Raw genomic sequence first — 19140 nt, 5'->3', positions numbered from 1 at the left:
ACTGATCATTCTCTCTGATTTGTGAATTCTCATTATGAACTGAGTAACTGTAGGCAGTTGCATTTAAAGTTGATTTATGTGCTAACAGACGTTTCTTTAATTTCCGTACATTAGAATTTCTATTGAAATTGTACTCATTGTATCGAATATTTCATTCTCAATTTCCCCCTCTGCTGTTTCTGCTATTTTTTTTCATTGAGATATCTGAAAAAGTTTGCTTCTCTATCAGTGTCTCCAAAATTGTGTCAATATCCTCAATGTTTACCTCAGAACCATATTATTCTAGTCTCTTTAAAAGTCTAGTTACTGAACTTTTTTGTCCTATTCGGACTGCTTTAAGTTTTGAAATCTTTTGTCACGGCACCAATGTTGAGAATGTACACTGTAGCTAATGCACAACACCTCTGTCTTGTATAGTGATTTAGTTGAAACTCCAAACAGTTGTCTACCTAATGTACTTAAAACCTTTATGACGTCAGAGTTCAGGAAAAGAACTAATAAATGTTCATATTTCACAACTAACCTGACCTTATCATTTATTTAAATCCAATTAAATACAAAAGCGATACACAAAAACTGACTAAATAAAAAACTCTAACTGCGCCTCATTTCTTTTACATGTTACTTGTATACCGAAACTGACGTTTGTTCCATTTTTACTTATATTGAGCTAAGAAAACAATAGCATGTGTGTTTGAAAAAAAAGTCACAACAAAAGCACGAATAAATAAGATTAAGGTCCTTGATTTAGTCCAATTTCTATACCAACTTTTATTTGAAATCAGTTAAAACTTCTAGGAGGAATAATCTTTTAAAATATTTCTATGGATTATTCTCAAAAATCATTTCAACATTGAACACGGAAATTAAAAAAAAAAAAAGAATAGTTTGGTTGCATTTCATATTAAAATTGAAAAAAAAACTAAAATTGCAGGAGATGTAGTGTTCTTAAAGAATTTCATAATTAAAAAATATTCTGCTTTTGATAATCATGAGTATCATTCTTTAAAATCAAAATCCTATAACCAAAATATTAATGCAATACCTATTTTAATAACCTAGTACATGTAGCCCGTATTATTTTTTGTAAACCTCTCATTACTAAGAACACCATCTCTTATGCTTTTTATTTTTATACACTAATTATATTTCAGTTATTCCATTTCTTTCATATATATCCACCATACAAAAATTATAAATAAATTAAAGTACTATGCTTGTGACATCTGTTTGAAACTGATTTCAGATTACATTCATCATCTCTATTCCCCTGAAATTGAGTTACTATGCTCTCTCTCTTTTCAATTTCTACCCTGGTTATAAATGTTAAAGGAAAGAATCAGCAAAATTAACACTAGATACATGTTGCTTATTATGACAAGTTGATGCGATTTCATTCTTGTCGAGATTAATGATCTCAAGATACCAAGAATTGTATGTCCAAAATCTTATTAAATCCAAAAATTGGTATCGACAAAACATTGAGCATCTGATGTCAGAAAAATCTATTTTTTCGTAACGAAAATATAATTTCAGAGACTTTATACAGACGATTTGAAAATAGAATATAATAAATTAAAGATTTATGAAGCATCATCAGATATATCTAGTGTTTGAAGTAAAAAAAAAAGTTCAAACAAAATAACTTTAACGAGAGAGAGAGAGAGAGAGAGAGAGAGAGGAAATTAAATATTCTTTCATACTTCATTAAAAATTCAATTGAATTGATACACATTCAAGTGCATATATATTCTAAAATACGAATATTGAATACATGAAATTGATCTAATACTCAATAAAGAAGGAAAATGATAGTAGATTTTGGTATATACATGTAGGTATGAAAAATCAGAATTTCTCCTGAATCATCATCATTTAAGTCATTATCTGATTTGCTTTCTGATAGATAGATGTATGATTTATTTGTGAAAGAGAATTTCTACATCACAAATATCCACAATAAACTATCACACGCTACTAGTTTACACCATGTAGTAGAATGAAAAATTATCATGCAATAAAATGAAACAGAATTAAAAACAACAAACACATATTTGAATATACCTCACTATTATTTATCCATTCTAAATTTAGTGCAAAAACAAATATAAAACATTTTGCAGTGTAAAATAGAAATAAAAATGTCATCATTCCATAACTTAGGAAACTTGATCCAGAACAGCTCGGGCACTGTCTCTCTCAATTGAATCTCTTTAGGAATGACTCTAATTCTTGGCCAAATTATTCGAATATAACCTGGTTTGGGTCAGTTTACGCTTTATAATCCGCGAAGCGGATTATAAAACAGCGTAAACTGACCCAAACCAGGTTATACTCGAATAATTTGGTCAAGAATTAGAGTCATTCCTTATAATTTAATTTTAAAATCATTAAATAACTATGGGTGTAAAATTTCGTTACTTTTTATTAGTTCAAATTTGCCGCTCAATAATACAACCGTAGTAACGGAAGTAACGGAAGTGATGGGAAGCGAGGGGAGGTAAAAACTGATACATAGGCCTAGCAGCCATGTTGTTTGGTTACATGTGGTAAGATCGAATTATCGTTTGAAATTAAAGGTACATTTATTAAATCTGGAATTTTCCATCAATCCCGAGGACTGGAAATGAGAGGATTGTATGGATACAGATGATTCAGATGGTTGTCAAGGGGGTGTGTCCCCATACCAAACCAGGTTATACAGAAATAATTTGTGTTCCTTTTTGGATATTAACCAATCAGAGGCTAGAATACAAACAAAATTAAATTATTCCCAATTAAACCATAAATGCCTATTTGATGAGCATTTATCTACTGTTTTACAATAGTTGACTTCTCATAAGGCAAATTAATAACTTCATTCGCTGAATAGAAACTTCTTACACAGTATGAAATTGTAGTTAAGTGAGCTGCGCGAACAAATGCATAATCTTTCTAGGTTCGACATGGAATATATGTAATTGTGGCTCTGGTGGACGCATGGGTTTATGCGTACACAAGTTACACAAAACTATTCTAGTGTCGCTGACGTCCCGCTACTGACGCTGTGGTATATAATTATGTAACACTGGTTGTGGTTGAAGCTTGATTGTATGCATATGTGTCTAGCTCTACACAGTTACTTATGTGTGCACACGCCTTGGAATATTTGTAAGGGTGGCTGTGGTAGATGTTTGATGGTATACATATGTGTCCAGCTTTACACAGTTACTCAAGTGTCTCAACTTCAAACGCATTGGAATATATATATATAACTGTGGTTCTAGTAGAAACCTGAGTGTATTCATATGTATACAGCTTTACACAGCTGTAAATGTGTGCTTGATATCACACGCTTTGGAATAAATGCATTTGTGGTAGATGCATATGTGTATTTAAAGGAGTAAAACTTGACACAAAACAATAATTTGTGTATTTTATTTAACAAGCCTGTGAAAATTATGAATAGTAATATTTTAATAATCTTTAATACAATAACATAACAAGTTACATATTCAGTTCCTCAGCAGATGATATTTGAATGACTTGTACTGAAAATTAAACATACATAAATACTAATATATAAAGGATAAGGGCAATGCTTATAATAATAAGCATAATCATTAAAATTTGGAGAGAAAAAAACGTCCACATCTTTCCCAGATTTTTGTAATATAGTTAGGGATCTTTTCATTGATTTAATTTTGAATTCGAAGCACAGCCTTTCTTGGACATTCTTCAATAATTGTTGAAGAAATGCTTCACATCCATGTTGTTGTTGTTAAATTCATTCCAGGTTTATATCTCACGATAAAAGTTAATGTATAGAAGGTTATTAACACGACAGCTACGATTCCAAGACTTATTATACCATACACCATGGAGTTTAATTCTGTCTCTGTACCTGTGGCTATGTCGGAGTGATGATATATTACAGCTTTTGAATTTCTGATCATGTGACTGGGGTCTCTTGAATATATCGCTAATTTGTAAAGGATTAAATGCAGACGAGATAAGATTTTTATGTCTTTCCAGTCATGATTTTCATAACAAATATTACAATTGTTATTTTTTTCAGTTTGTTGCATTTCCTTGTTTGTTGTATTTCCATGTTTGTATTTTTCGAATAATGACAAACTTAGAAAACGTTTCACATGGTATGTAACATGTTACTATGACAGCTGGGAAATAAATCCTTATAAAGATGTTGAATATAAATATCTGCATTTTTGTGTTCAGGGAAGTATATAGTCCAATTTACACCCTTTTGGGACTTTGTGGTATATGTATTTGAGGAATTGCACATTTTATTTTTGTTCTGAGATCCTTTAAAAAATTGACTTTTATATGTAATATCAAAGAAATTCAACAACAAATTTCTGTCCACATTGTCTGAAATATTGTCTAACAGTCCCATTTAAGAAGAGGGTGAAATTAGATATCAGACATTAGAACATGTATAATGTGAATTATGAATGTCCATTTGTTATACTACATATAAGTGTGATGTTATCCGACAGTTAATCTTTTTGTTCCTAAGATTCAGTAAAATAAATTGATACCAATATATGTGAGTACAATGTGATTTAAGAATTAAAAATAGCTTGGGAAAGGCAGATTCACTTGTAAATATGCTAATCTTAGAGTTTTCTTAAAAGAAAATGTATACTTTAAATTTACCCCCCCCCCCCCAAAAGAAAAAAAAAAATCACAATGATTGAATAGAAACAAAGATTCAATTATGTCAAAATTAGGAAATATGACCAAGTGGTTTCAGATATTTTGAAAATTTGCTATACTCTTTATGATAAAAACTGAAATTAAGGAATGAATAAATAAAGTATAATACTTGCCCTTCGACTTCTTAGTAATGCCTTACCTGACCTTACAAAGGGAATGGAGGCGGACAGAATGAACGGACAGACGGACGGAGAGACGAAGAGGAAACCTATAGTCCGCTTCGGTTTCACCGGAAGGGGACTAATAACAAACCGTTAAAGAGGACCGACCCTCTGATAAGAGAGATAATGCCCCAGGTAAATAAACTTGAAATTACCCATAGCTTTTCTGAGGACTTAGAGGTAGAATCCTTTGATTAGTCAATTCAATCCAAAATAAATGAATAAAATAATGTCTTTTAGAACTTGATAGGGTTGGATCTCAGAGACTTCACATCCACCTTACTCTTCCGACTTAGCGCCACTAGACTGCGCGTATTTTCCGCGTCTGAATGTCACCTTGCGAGGACATAAATTTGACACAGAGGAAAAAAATTACAATGGCAGTTGTGAATTTCAATGCATCCCGAGAAAAGATTGATTTACAACAGTATTTGACAAATGGGCTAGGCGCCACATGAAGTGAATTGCTCACGAGAGCTAATACTTCGAAAAAGAAAGAACTGATGACGTTATTAGTAACGTAAATTACTTTTCCTGTTCGTGCGCCAACCTACACATGTATACTTTTTTTTTAGTTTTTCTAATCAACATATTTCAATATTTCACATAACATTCATTTCAATTTGTCTTTTTTTTTCCTGATCAATTTAATAGCTTAAAAATGTATGTAAATTTCTTCCTGATATGATAATCGAAACCATAACAGAGAGTGTGTCTATGTGAACAATACATTCAATATTTCAAATATTTCAGATTTTGATTTATCAAATCAAATTTCCTTTTCGGTTATAATGAAGTGAGATGACTTGAATATCGAGGTTTGATTTGTTTTATGGGTTCTCACATTATATTTTTGTCTCAGAGAGATTTTTTGAGTTATTTATGCAATAAAAGTAAGGATAGAACTAAGTGTTTGTTTCATAATAAGGTATGAATAAGAGTGAGGGCTTAATGACATATCCTTTTAAAAAAGAAAACATAACTATCAGGTTAAACCACAAACATGAATGGATCTGAATTATCTTGCATTGTGCAAGACATAAAAAAATATAAAATACTGTTGATTTGGCCAGCTCTTGTATTCTAAAGTCTTCAGATGTTACAAGAACGCTGCTGATGTATTCTGTATAAGGTAATGCATGGATACATTAGTAAGGTACGGTTAATAAAATTAAAAACCCTACGATAATGAACATTGAGCTGGATTACACATTTTCTATATTCATGTGCTCCGTTTTCTTCAATGCATTTTTTTTACCCATACGATTGCTACTATGTTGATAAATTTCATGAAAAGTTATCAAAGGATATTTTTTAAATAAAATGCAATCATTAATGGAAAATACCATCACTGTATCTCTTCCAACCAGAATCTGTAGAAATACTCTCAGCTACAGTTGAAGTTTTATTGCGGTCAAGTAACTTGAAAATCCTTTTGAGGAGGTTAGTCTGGTAGAAACCGATTCTAGATATAAAAAATAATGCATATAATATTTTATTCCACAAAAACATACTTTAGTTACCTTTAGGACAAGATAGGCTAAAACCCTTTCTGGCCACTGTTTTGGGGTGTCACTTAGGATGACTTAATACTTTATAATGAAAAAAAACTGTTTTCATCCTTGTAACAAAATGAGTTTCGATTTACAGTCATAGCTTACAAAGATATCATAAAATTGATCAATTTTCGAATGTTCTCAATTTTAAGATATTTTCTTCTATTTAGAAGCATTTTTTAAGAAACTCAGAGCACAGTCTTGCCCATGTACAAAATGTATATATTTCATGCAAGAGTATTAGATACATTTTGTGTATGAACATCTCAGATGGGCAAGGTTGTGCTTCATGGTTTCAGAGTTAAAAAATGTATCTCAGATTTGTCAAAATTCCATTAGAATTGGGGAAATTTGGTAAAATCTTCCACTTTTTCACCCTCTTCTGGCCTGTATGTATTCTTTGAATCAAAACCAATGCTAGTTGTAAAGAAGAATAATTTCAAGTTCTTAATTGCAAACTATTACAATTTTACTATGTTGTCATTTTCATTTAAAACAAGGGGCCAAATTCGGTTCTTACCATACCTTTTCCAAATTCAATGTCACAGAGCAGTCTAAATAGTACTACAAAAGTATAATTGATGTATATAATTAAATAATTTTAATAAATTATATAACTTTTCAAATAACTTTTTAAATATTTTTAAAGAACATTTTAGGTCTTCAAGTTGAAATTATTTTGCCTCCACCTTTTAACGTCGCAATTGACAATCAATTTCATTAAAGTCTTTGATCTAAAATACCTGATGGCTTTTTGCAGCCAAAAACATGGTGGCAGCTTTCATTGGAACAATTACACCTGGACAGGCACTTCTCACCAAATGTTGGTGAAGGGCAAATAAACTTACAATCTTGGCCATAAAAACCGATCTTGCAAGCTACAAAGAAAATTCGAAGAATCGAAGAATATTGATACTAATCTTTAGCTCAGCCATAATGTACGTATTTTAATGTTTCTTATTGTAGAATAATCATATGTCAGGCTGTAACATTTCCTTTTACATATATGGATTTCTCACACAGAGAATAGCACATGGAAATCGTATTCTGGACATTAAATGTTACTACGATATATGTGTGTGTGTATCACTTCCGAAAAATATATTTTCAATAAGTTGTTCTTATTTTTATGATTGCATTTATCAGTAAAGCATAGTGACATTTTGTTTCTCTTATCCTTGGTTTAACTCTGTCAGTATTGATATTTCTTCTGGTGACTATCAAATCATATGAACTACCTAAAGAGTACATAATTCCATAACATTAATGAATATGATTTTACAATTTTAGAAGGTCAGAGTTCCGGACATGTAGTACGTAGCTGCACTATTATGCAATCGTGAAGTAATCAACGCATTAATTAACATTATTCAAACTGAACCCTTATTCAAACTGAAGGACAATAGGATCATTTGTATGAAATATTTTACATATCAAGAAAAAATTGCAAGACTTATTGTGGCTTAAAGTGATTTTTTATGGCTTTTTTTTTAGCTGACTTTTTATTTCATTTACATTTGTCATTTTTTAAAGAGAAAAAAAAATAAAATGATTGCACATAATGCAAAACTTTTCATCCTTGAATTTTTCACTATTGAAAGAGCATAACAACCACAGTTTTACTCTTTACTAAATACTTAAAGCGTAATTGTTGATAAACAAACTGATTTTCATATGTCTGTTAATGTAAATGTTAGTACCCAAAGAACAATCTTGTCTCAAGGAACACATCTGTGGAATATGAAAAAACTGGTACCGACCATTCATCAGTTAAAGCCAAGATTCTTCAATCAAAAGAAGTTAAAAAGTTAGATAAAGCTTTACAAAATAGGTCAGACTTGTAGATTAAGGTCATCCGGTCCACAAAAAAAATGTACCAAATTCTAAGAAAGATTTTTCTAAAAGAAATACATTCGTGAAACAATAAAACACTAGCACCAACCGTTCAAAAAGTTCGGATAAGGTTTACGTTTTTGCGGACAAACAGATAAAAAGACAAACAGAGAGAAAGTTAGATGGAAACACAGTTAAAACTATTTTCCCCCTTAACCCCCTATGACTAGTGCATAAAGGACACAGCTCCTACCATTAAATTCAGTATTGCAATCTATGTTCTATTTAAATATCGGTTTGTTATTGGTAAATTAAAAACGAAATAATTTTTATATAATTGACTTATCAATAATATTTTATTTTTTCATATGCATATTAACATCCAGGAGAAAAAGTTAATTCCTTAAATTGCTTGACTCATTTTAGAATGTTCGTACTAACTGGAATTATGCTTCGTTATTCCTTAGTCATTTGCATATGTATATCATACATTTTGTTTCAATACTGAATGCTATATGTATAAAAAAAAAAGTATATTAACTTACGTGTGCAGTTATGTGCTGTCTCATTCATAATAAATCCGACAAAACCACTACAGCATTCCAATCCATAGCGCCTAGATAAATAGAACGTTAGTTTACTAATTAGTATAAAATTATGAAATGAAGGAAAAACTTTTTAAATTTATTACAACTCATATGTATATCTTTATCTATCGCCCACGTGGCGCAGTGGTAGAGCGTCTACTCTAGGGTCGTGGAGTAAGGAGTTGATCCTTACGTCGGGGGTTTGAATCCCACTGTGGGACGTTGAGACCAGTCCTTCGGATGAGGCCGTATAAACCGAGGTCCCGTGTCGTAGTAGGTGCAGGCACGAAAATAATCCCTCACTGCTGAATGACCCTGAGTGCCGAGCATAGGTTTCCACTGGCAAGTGGTGGCGTCATCAAATGAGTGATAAATTCTCGAGAGAGACGTTAAACAACAAACAAACAAATTCTGTAAAAGCAGAAATATTTGTTGGGGATTTAATTTCGTTTATTTCATTGTTAACAATTATCAACGAAATTATATCCCACACGAAATTTTATATGACTATACATGTTTATTGAATAGGGATACACAACGAAATTAAATGCCCACGAAATCTTTTTAGATGACAAATCAACAAAATTTCATCCCCACGAAAATTTGTGCTTTTACAGTATATCTTTATCGTGTGTTTGAGGTTGCTAGAAATACGTTTATGCATACCCTTCGCATATCTGTGCTGTAAACGTCTCCCACTGCTGTTCAAATATAAACGTAAGAAATAAAATCATAATAAACATCATATTTTCCATTTTTAAAAATACATGCACCGCGTTCTTTGTTGCAGCTGTATTGATACGAATTTAGTTTCCTGCTGAAAAGCACACACAATGACATTTTATATTTTTGCTTATCATATATTTCCCTGTATTCCTATTCATCAGAGAGAAAAACAATGTGATCCAATAATAGTATTATTGTTTATGAAAACTCATACATGAAAATAAAATGGTTCAAACACATTAACTAACGAGCGAACAGATTTATATAAAACGGATTGATATATTTAAAAAATGCGGTCAAAAAATATGTTATTCGCTTATTTGTCTAAGCAAATATCTAATTCGTCCGAATAATTCCGAACAAAAGCAATTTAATCTACTTTCGTCTAGAGTATGTTTAATTCGTCCGAAGAAATCATTTGCCCACAGAAATGTCTTGTTTTTCAACGAGAACAAACTTGTCAGAATTATTATCTTTTTGTCAGAACAAATACATGTATCTAATTCGTCATATCAGTTATATTTTTTTTCTGGGCTTCAATGACATCGTATTATTAGAGTAAATTCCGTATTTATAAAAATAATGACCTTTATAGATTTTTTTTTTTTTTTTTTTTTTTTTTTTTTGTAAATGTTATCCAGGCCCCAAGACCATAAACTGAGAACAGACTTAAGTCAAAATCTTGATTTTGAATATCTTGAGTTTTATTTAACATGTGTTTAAAAATTTGCAGGGTTGTGTAATATCCCAACGGTACAATGTAACATATGATGAAAATTTAGTTTCTTTATAAAATTTATTTCAAAAGCTATATTAATTTAAAATCTTCACTTAAGTCTGTCCTCAGTTTATGGTCTTGCAGACAGATACTAAAATTAAAAACTGTATTTGGTAAAAAGGTCATAGGGACCCAGGAATTCTGACAGTTGAAAGCCTTTTAACGTCAAGTTGTTGTCAGTATTCTTCCTCTGTTTAAATGTTGATCATACTCAGAGCATGTTAAACCGTAACGAATAAGTTTGGAGAGATAAACGACAAGGCAGGCAATAACAAATAATATAAATGCTTCTTTGAATCATCTTGTACGTATATAAATCACAGGGATGGGGTGTCCAAAGATAATTTGTTTGCTTATTGTTTAACGTCCCAATCGAGAATTTTTCACTCATATGGAGACGCCACCACTTGCCGGTGGAGAGCTACAAAAATTGCACTATACTCGGCACTCAGAGCCATTGAGCAATGAGTGATTTTTTTCGTGAGAGCACCTACTATGACACAGGACCTCGGTTAATACGGTATCATCCGAAAAAAGTAGTCTGCTTAATAAATCATCATAAAAAATATAAAGGCCACATACATTATTCCATGAAAATACCCACAGAACTATGTAAAATATTGGTATTTATGTTTTTTTTACCGTTTCACACCGAATTGCATTTGAACGGAAATACATATGTGTTTGCTAATTCATTTCATAAATCTATCAGTTTTATGATATTGTGTTTTATCTGCGTACTATAAATAAACGAAGGTATTGTTCTCGTTGAAAATGACGCTATTTTAAGAATGCAGCACAGTTGAGGCTACAAAAAGGGAGCGGAGCCTAATTTGTACGGGAAACTTTAACTATGACATCATACAAAACCAACAATTCTTAAAAATACTACAAATAAAATGAAATGATTTGCTATTTTAAACTATAGGAAACCATCAAACTACATCTAAACTAACTATAACATGCTGTTTTGTCTTCTGTTAAATTCCACATAGCAAGGTGTAAACAAGTCACTGATCGCGATGCACTTGTCGATGTGACGTCATTTCGTAAAACCTGACGCAGTTTGTATGCAATGAGAGGCGGATCGAGAAATATTTTTACAATGAAAAATGTATTCTATAATTAAATAAAACATTTTAAAAAGATATTTCAATGGCCATTAACTTGGATGCATTGTCTTCTTTATAATTTTATTCATATACATTCCGTATATTTCCTATTTAATTGATACTGCCGTATATTTGTAGGCAAGTACATCGGAGGGTAATGTAAGGGTCTTAACAAATCGATCTAGTGCAAGGGCATACACTCAATGAATCGCAGTAAACTTTTACATATAAACTCTAGAAGTATTAAGGTATCTGAAAAGTGCTGCAATCCTGGTGAAATCTTAAAAAGGAATTAATTATATCTATATTTAATGCCGTTGACCAGCAAAAAATACAGAATGCGGTCATATAAATTTGATTTTAACAATGAAATAGCAGAATCTATGGTGTCAGGTCATTTCTCTCTAAAACCCTTTCTCTCCTAGGTTATTTCTCTCCAATACCATTTCACGGTAGGTCATTTCTGGACAGGTCATTTCACTATCCTACCTGGGTCATTTCACTCCCTGTCCGTCTGTGTTCTTGGATTCATGTCTTTTCAAATACAATTCATAACACTGATGATAAGTGAACATTTGCCAGACTTTTGCCATTTAGAGGGCTTTCTCGTCCATAAGAACCATATTTTGAAAGGAAAATTTTAATCAAGAGTAAATAAATTTTATCAAAATAATCATTTAACCGGCTCCGTATATAATAAAATTGTGTGTTTGTAGATTAGCGCTTAGATTTACAAGACATTTTCATAAATAAATTAAAATCGGCACTATCAATTAAAATGATATATATTTGAGACATTTAATTTAATCGGTTTATTTCGACAAGCTTTAAAAAAAGATCTGCCGCAAATGTAAATAATTTAATTATTGTTGTAAGAAAAGGGTTTAATGTAATAACAAAATGGAAATACAAATACTTATTTTTTGTTTAAGTTATCACTTTGTATAACTTTGTAAAACTTTTTTAAACTAGGAATTGAAGACACATAAATGAAAAAAAAACTGAAACGCAACAGTTTGCTAATAAAAAAAATAGAAATACATATATAATATTCACATATTAAAAGTGTATACAACATTCACGTAGTAGCCTCTAGAATAACATTTACATATATAGACTTGATTACAATATATTAACTGAAATAAATTGTTGAAGCAATCATTAAATGGTTTATCAGTTTTAAAAATTGATTTACTCAGTTTGTCCAAACTCACCTCTAAGAAAACACTTTTGTAATTATTTCATCCTAATACTCAACCCAAGATAAATAAATACTTGAAACCATGGCTATTTAATTGTCAAATGTTATGAAAATATCTTTATTTGCATATCGCCAAATGAATTGATGATCTATGGAAATATATTTAGTTTAGATAAGTCGCGTTGCAATACTGAAAATATGTCCACAACATGAACTCTTTTAAACTGTTAAAGTAGGTGAGACAGAGTTGAAAAAAAACTACAAGAACTATTTTACGCTTTATTTTTGAATAAAAAAATCATTGATTATGAATCAAACGCTTCGTATATTAATGTACTCCATGTGTCATAGGCCATTAGATCGCTTTAAAAAAGTTAAAAAATATCTTTTTTTGTACACCCCAATTTTTTAAAGTCGGATTTAAGCGATCCTAAAGGCCTGTGCCATGTATGTATCTTTGTGAAAAGTCCTTTATTTTCAAATTTGCACCAATTCTGATAAAAATTGAAGCAACATTAAAAAAAAGACAATCACAAGCAAAGACCTATTTAATTATTGATGCAGTTACCGCAGAAAATTAATTCACTTTTTTAAGTTCAGTCAATTTTCAAACGATATTAGAACAAAGCAATCTGGCGTATTTGTGAAATAAATAAATATTTATACTTTATTTAACTCCAGTCGGGATCAGTTTGATTTTGATCGGGAAATGTTTAAAATTCAAAACCTAGCAAGTTTCCTTAAATTTTGCTATTTTATGTCTTTTTCCATTTAAAATATAACTGCTTAATGTTCCTTTCCAAAATGGTATAATCAATAACAATGGATTCTCGGTCTTGATAATGAATTAAACCAATATTGAAAATTCACACGTAAACATATGCTCACAGCATGTATACATGTACAATGTATTGCCTTCGTATAATGTGTCATAAATCTGATAGACAACAACTTAAAAATCAGCATTTTTACATTGCATATTCTTGATAAAAGCAATAAAAAGTAGATAAAGCAAAGAGAACAAAGATTATATATCGAGTACTGTTCTATTTGTTTTTTATAATCGATATTGTTAAATTTACAAAAATAAATAAATAAATAAAACAGAAATAGACTTGAATTCTATAAAATCTATACTTATAAACTAATAAATTTTGCAGATAAACTCCGAAACGCCTGCAACAGATTTCATATTAATTTATTTTCATGAAACTAACAATAAACAACCGTTTAAATATTTGTTAAAACGTCATTAATGAAATTCGTTTTAACTAATATAGAGTGAATAAGTTTTGATTACTGATTACAAATTAAAATGTGCAAATCCTTTTCATGAATATCTGATCGGAGTCTTTATAGTCTTGATAGTAGTGCTAGTGCATATTCGCCATTAAGAGCATAATGGCAACGAATACGAAGTAAATTTTAAATATAGTAATAAACTTGCTAAAAAGAAAAGTAAATTGATGAATAAATTATTGTTAACATAAAGAAGAAAAAGTGCTATATTCTAGGTTTTCACATTTTTACTTAAAAGTATGCTTTAATCAAATTGATACATTTCAGTGCTTTTTCTACATACAATCTTTTGAAATATTAAATACTGTGTGTGTGTGTGTGTGGGGGGGGGGCTTTTTTGCCCCCCAAATATGTTTAAATCCAATTCTTTACCCTCTTATGGAAATGAAAACAGTTCCCAAAGTATGACAGTAATGATATAGTAAATCAGGTATCAAAATAAAGTTGCACGTAAAAAGAAAACGGCAATGAAATTGATACTTTTTAAGTTAGTTCCTAAACTAACTGCGGGATTTTGTACAACGTATTTCTTCCTGCTATACGCCTGTAATTAATTGTCAGAAGAAACTTAAGATATATATTTGAAATGATCAGTCAGCGGTTAAGAAATTCAATTCCCCTGGCTTGCGCGGTATTTCATCTACAGTTACCTTTGAAAAGACGTATTACTGCGTTCACATTTTATTTGATCAATCATTAAACAAGAATAAATAGATAAGAATTAATTAACCCACAAATGTTTACAGATTTTAATACTTATTCAAATTATAATTGTATTAGTATAACTAGGGCTAGTATGAGAATACTAATACATGTAGTTTAATAATACAAATAGAATTTAAAACTGGAAATAAATAAATTACGCAAGTGAGTTAAGGCTAAGTATAGACGTTTCTATGAAAATGTACTAATTTAAACGCATATGGGCTATACTTTTTATGTAGAAAAGGTTGAAACTTTGTTTCTAATGCAAACTTAGTACCTGCGACAAATGATAGCCAGTACACATTATGACGTCATATAATGACGTCATTGCTCTCTACTACACAAAGTTATAAATAACATCAACAAAAAAGCTTCGGCGCAAGGGCATACCCTATTTATTTTTACAGAAACAGGGTCTAATTAGAAGCAGAATATTCCAAGGATTTGTGATATTGCTGCACAATTGTCAAACAGATCAACTGTTTAGTTACTATTTGTGAAGTTTTGAGTTGAAATGGGGTAAAAATTCACGGTCCAGTTTATGTCTCCTCAAATTTTTATCAAACGAGAAAGTGCATAGGATTTGTGCAGCACTTTTATTTATCTTCAGAATATTCTTCGTAGAATAATACATTATTTATTTAAAATTAAATAGGGTATGTCCTTGCGCCAAAGCCGCAATGACGTCATAATATGACGTCTTAATGTGCATTAGTTATAACATGCCTTGGGAACTAAGTATGTATAAGAAAATGAATTTAAGCTTTCTCTGTACAATAAATATACCTCTTTTGCATTTTTATTACCTCATTTGCATGGAAATGCCTATATTTAGCCTTAAATCACTTGCGTACTTTTAAAAATCATTTCCATAGATAAACCGATAACTTTTGTGTTGGGAGTGAAATGACCAAGGTTGTGGGGTGAAATGACCCGGGTAAGAGAGGGAAATGACCTAGGAGAGAAATGACTTGGGTGGAAATGACCTAGGCGGAACAGACACTGGAGCGAAATGACCCGGATTCAGAATCTATAAAGGATCGCAGCACTTTTCAGAAACTACGATGCGTGTTGAAAATATTTATACTCTAAATTCAGAATTTTAACTTGATTATGCCCTTGCGCTAGTGAAATTTATAGGTGACCTCAATACTTTAAGTATATTTGCTATATCACGTGACTGCCGCATCACGTCTAAATATAAAATCTTATCGTCCTCAATATGTAGTTATTAGCCATAATTACATTTATCCGATATTAGTAAAGTACTAAAAAGAATCGTCATCCTTATTAAGAAAATTTTTAATCACAAAAATTGCCGATATTTCCATTGCGCACCTTAACTGTACTGCGAATGTCCTTGTGATTATCACGTGACAAATTGACACGTCACAAATTCTCGTCTGCTGTGTATATTGTCAATGTAAACAATATGGCTGCTGCTCGGAGAGAATTGAGTAATTATGTCAAAGAAGTGGGTTTTTTCTTTGTATCAGACGGGTCTGAAACAAGAGATATCCCGTAGATTTGGAATACCCCAAACAACAATAATATCGATTATAGATCGTTTTCGGAAGCGAGATAATAGAGAAAATATACCAAGAAAAGAGAAACAGTCAAAAATGGATGAAAGAGATGCACGACAACCTTTGAGGTCAGTAAATGAAAACAGAAAACGAAGTTTATATGATATCACTGCCTTAATTAACCAACATAGAGAATCTACTGTTTCAAAACGAACTGTGCAGTGAACTTTGTATAAGCAGGGATATTTTAGGAGAGTTGTAATAAAACGAATAAGAATTCGTAAAGTCAATCGTAAAGCTCGACTTTCTTGGTGCAGATGCAACTGTAACAAAACTGTCGACAATTACTGGCAGAGAGTATCGTATCTACTCGCCTATAAGTCGTTTTTGGGAGTTAAATTTTGGACCCAAACTCTATATCCGACTTATAGGCGAGTCATTGAAAAAAAACTTGGCATTTTTTTTGGACAACCAAATGTAGTATTTTATAAACATTTCCGACGATTATCGTTGAGTAAATTCTGGATATAGTATATTCATTTATATATGCTAAGATTATATATAAAGTATTTAAATATTTTAGTTTACTGTATTGTAGTTTATTTTTACCTTTAAGTGTGAATTAGTTATTTGTGTCATGACTTAGAATTAAATGTTGGCATCATTTCTAAAAATATTAATTAAAACCAGGTAAAAACATCAAAGCATTAATTTGAAATTGTTCACCAATTCTGGCAAAAATTTTTACCGACTTATAAGCGGGTCACTGGCAAATCCTACTAAAATTACCTAAAAAAAATACAACCGTACAGTGCCTATATCATAGTAGTTGTGCGTAATGCCAAAGAACTCTAGGCTTCCCACTCTCAAAAACGTCAATGCTGAGGTTTAAATTGCATTCAAAATTGTCCAACCCCCAAAACCATTTCATTTAACTCAAGTTTGTTGTTCAAATTAAGAAATGCAATTAGCAATTATCCTGTATTGTATATATATATATATATATATATATATATATATATATATATATATATATATATATATATATATATATATATATATATATATATATATATATATATATATATATATATATATATATATAACCACCTATACGAGCCTGTCGCACCTCAACGCAACTGGAGGAGTGCAACACATATTCTTACGCTCATTCCATTGTTTATCCTATTGCACATGTAAATTGAAATTCAGGATTTGAATTTGTGCATTGGCTTGTAATTGACAAGCAGTTGACTTGATTGATATTGAATTGATTGATTGAATGATGATTTATTGATTGAACTTGATTGATTATTGATTTATTGATTGAACTTAGATTGATAATTGAATTGGTGGCGTTCATGCACTTGTGACCTACCCAGTGCATGATACGCCAGATTTGGGTCGTCACGTTTGTTGTATTGATTGTTGATTGTGGGGTAGCCCTGTGGTAGCCCCAGCAAACTGATCACCTCGGCCAGAAGTGCCAAATTAAACAAGCAAAATAATATTTGTTGTTTGTTTGATTAATAGGGAATCTGCAATAAATAAATAAATAAATATATATATACATACATACATATATATATATATATATATATATATATATATATATATATATATATATATATATATATATATATATATATATATATATATATATATATATATATATATATATATATATATATATATATATATATATATATATCAAAAAAAATCACAACACCGAAATAAACTCTACCGGTTTCATTTTCAATCTTCAGGAGTTTGACAAAATATTGCTTAGTTACACATAAATACAAAATCAATATTCTTACTGTGACGTCAAAAAGCGCTAATGTGAATTTACGCATTAGTAAAGTTAATTATGACGTCATGACATAACGTAAGAAATTTAATACGGGAAATTAAATTTTCCATACAAATAATACAGATATAAATTGCGGGAAAAAAGTATATATCTGATACAAAATATAATTATGTAGCATTTAAAACAGGTTTATATCTGTTAATAAAAAGTTTTTCTTTGGTTTCACGTTCTTTTTCTGTGGTATCCCTTTGAAACTTGTAAAAGGGAAAAACGGTAAAGTTGGGACTTTTATTCTTGGCACAGTTTCTAATATGATCACTGACGGGGGTACATCGGTATTTTGGTTCCCTAATTTGCTGTCGGTGTACGGTCATTCTGTGTCTTAAGGTGTCTCCTGTCTGACCGATATAATTTTCACCGCAACCGGCGCAGGTAATCACATAAATTAGATTGGAACTAGTGCACGACATGTTGGTTTTAATATTAAATTTACTTCCGGTTTTGAAATGAAATGTAGATCCTTCTGTCAGGTATGGACATGTACTGCATCTGGAATTGTTGCATTTATTGATGATGGCTGGTTAATGGTTGTTACTGGAAAAAGATGCTCTGGTAAGGATGGATTTAAGAGAAGGGCTTTGTCGCTTGCTTTTGATAATCTGTGAAGTATCTAATATTTTCTTCATGTCTGGGTCATCTTCTAAGATAGGCAGGTTATTTCTTATTATGTTGAAAATTTCCGGATTTCTGGGATTGTGAGTTGAAACGTATGGTATAACATTATCAACGGGTTTATTTTTCACTGTAAGAAGATCCTTTCTTTCATATGCTTTTTTAAGCTTTTATGTATAAGCCTTTTTATACATTAGCTTACCTATAGCTTGAACTATAATGTCAAGCTAAGTTTGTTTTATCGATGCTTAGAATGTCTCCCTTTTAATTTAAGAGTGAGTTAAAAAGATCGATGTCTACATGATAAAAAAAACAATAATAATAAACAAATGTATCAAATAGTGAAAGGGGGGATGTCCGACATCCATAATTACACCAAAAACGCATATTGTACATGAAAAAGAATTGTTTGTTGATTTTTTCATGATTTTGTCTTTTAATTCATCTGCAAC

The sequence above is a fragment of the Saccostrea echinata genome, unplaced genomic scaffold (genome assembly GCF_033153115.1).
Source record: "Saccostrea echinata isolate AGI-Se365-2 ecotype Australia unplaced genomic scaffold, CSIRO_AGI_Sech_v1 ptg000052l, whole genome shotgun sequence".
Taxonomy (NCBI): Eukaryota; Metazoa; Mollusca; class Bivalvia; order Ostreida; family Ostreidae; genus Saccostrea; species Saccostrea echinata.
Note: the sequence above shows the minus strand (reverse complement) of the source record.